Genomic DNA, 2,411 nt, shown 5'->3' on the forward strand with positions numbered 1-2,411 from the left:
CAGGCTCCAAAAGGCTCAAAGCCAGTCTGCATAATCACTCGGCAATTCTGGATGAAAGTGGATTAAAAAAAAACAAGAACGAAAACAAGGTGGGACAAAAAAGCTTCATTTGCTAATTAGAGACCTGAAGTGATTTTGCGTTTATTTCCTTCATGTTAAGCCAAGCTTGAAATTCCACAGTGATTTCTGGGGTGGGCCAGAAGAAAAGCATATTCAGAATGATCAGCCACAGCCTGGTTAGCCTGAGAAGGTGCAAGTAGGGAGGCCTCACTGGAGAAGCTGGAGGAGCAAGGACTGCCCTACTGGCAGGTAGGTGATGTTGCAAGAGCATGAGAGCTGGTAAGCAATGTCCTCAGCAGCTTCCAGCTTGCACAGCTCAATCAGCCCATCCCCTGAAGGGGGCAGGAAGTTGATCATCTCAGCTGCCTTGGAGTCACCCTCTGCAGAGATGATGGCTGTCTTCTTCTGCTGCTCAGCCTTTTCCACCATAAATCTGGCCCTCTCTGAGCCACCTGTTTGGCTTCCACTGCTTCTGTGAATTCCTTCCCGAAGGTCAGATGTGAAAGAGACATGTCATCAAGAATGAGCCCAAATGTTGATGCTCTCTCTGTGAGGTCGTCGCTCACCTGCATGGAGACCAGTTCTTGCTGGGTGATTAATTCTCCAGCATCAAATCGAGCATCCACCGACTTGAGGATCTCTGTGGTGATGGATGGCAGCACCCGCTCATCATAGTCCTCACCGATGCTGGTGCAGATGCAAGGAAGCTGGCTGGCCACCGGCTGGAAGAGGATGCATAGTGTGATGTTGACATTCTGTAGATCTATGCTAACAGTGATGACTGGTACATTCTGTGGTCGTGAACGGCAACGGTAATAGATTTCTGTACCCAAGGGATGAGAAAGTAAGTCCCTTCCCCTACCACAATGTCCTGTAGTCCACGGAATCGGTCAAAGATGACAGCTCTGTGACCAGTATCCACATTATATAAGGCAGAGCTCACCACGCCTCCTTCAACTGCTAAAGTTAGTCTAAACTTTCCGATGGACTCAAACACTTTAGCATCCATGATTCCTTCTATTGCCCCCACTCACACCTGTTTTCACGCTGACCTCACCATGAATTCCCCAGACTCGCAAACTGCTGAAGATGACTATTTTTACAGTGGTGAATGAATATGATATGGGTTATAAAATCTTTGCTGGCAAGATTTTTGTATTATTTTACCCCAAAGTGAGGTATTTTGATTTCATTTCCTTCAGCTGTACTATTTAGCATTTTATGGTGGAAGTAGTAACTAGAAGGAGATATACATTATTTGGTTCATGTGACAGATGCTATAATAGCTTAGAATTTGGCAGTGTCCAGAAAAATGGCTTAGAAGGTAAACATACTTCCTGCCTAAGTCTTACTGAGTTCATTCTCAATCCCTGGAACCTACGTCAAGGTGGAAGGGGAGAACATACTCTACAATAGTTGCCCTTTGACTCCCACACATGTGTGTTCATTCATCCATACATGCAATGGAATAATCCAAGGAATGTTACATAAAGTCTACATTAATTTATTTTGTCATTCATCTATTTAACTGGTTTATGCTGTGGCCTATGCAACATATTGGAGACAAAATTATAGAGAAAGAACCACAGTCCCTTACTTTGGGAAGTTTATTTTCTAGACATAAAATATTTACAAAGCATGTTTATGTAAATCAAGTTAGACTGTGGAAAAGTGCTGTTTAGAAACAGAAACATGGCTGAAGAGATGGCTCCAAGGCTAAAAGAAATGGCTGCTAATACATAACATCTGGGTTCAAGTCCTAGCACTCACATGGCAACTCTTAACTATATGTAACTCCAGATTCAGAGAATCTGACACCATCTTCTGGCCTCTGCATGCACAAGGCATGCACATGAACCACAGAAATACAAGCAAGCAAAACATCCATACAAATAAAAGAAAACAAGCAATTTTTTAATAAAATTAAACAACCAGGGAAAAAGTATCATTGACTAAGGACCTGATTAATGTATTGAAGTATAGAAAGCAATATCATGTAGTTGGGAATGAAAAAAATAGAATATATATTATAGTTTTTTGGGACCGGGTTTCTCTATGTAGCTTTGTAAAGAAGGCTGGTCTATATTTCACAGAGGTGCATCTGCCTCTGCCTCCCAAATACTGGGATTAAAGATGTGCACCACCCCTGCCTATCTCAAAATAGATTTTTATTATTAATTTAATTTATTTTATTTTATATAACAAAGTCCAATTAAATGAAAACAAACATTTATACACAATATTTGGGAATTTGGGCGTCGTTCTTTCCAAACTACTTCCTGCTGGTAAGGGGCGCTGTCATGGGGGATTCGAAGAAGATTCAGAAATCCTGGCTGTAGTCTGTAAGGCTG

General features: G+C 41.8%; 1 pseudogene; it reads right to left on the reverse strand.

Annotated features, from left to right (window-relative positions):
• Positions 1-267: 267 nt before the first annotated feature.
• Positions 268-1,069, reverse strand: LOC127217887 (prohibitin 1-like; annotated as a pseudogene).
• Between the last annotated feature and the right edge of the window lie 1,342 nt (positions 1,070-2,411).

Source organism: Phodopus roborovskii, unplaced genomic scaffold (genome assembly GCF_943737965.1).
Source record: "Phodopus roborovskii unplaced genomic scaffold, PHOROB, whole genome shotgun sequence".
NCBI classification, from domain to species: domain Eukaryota; kingdom Metazoa; phylum Chordata; class Mammalia; order Rodentia; family Cricetidae; genus Phodopus; species Phodopus roborovskii.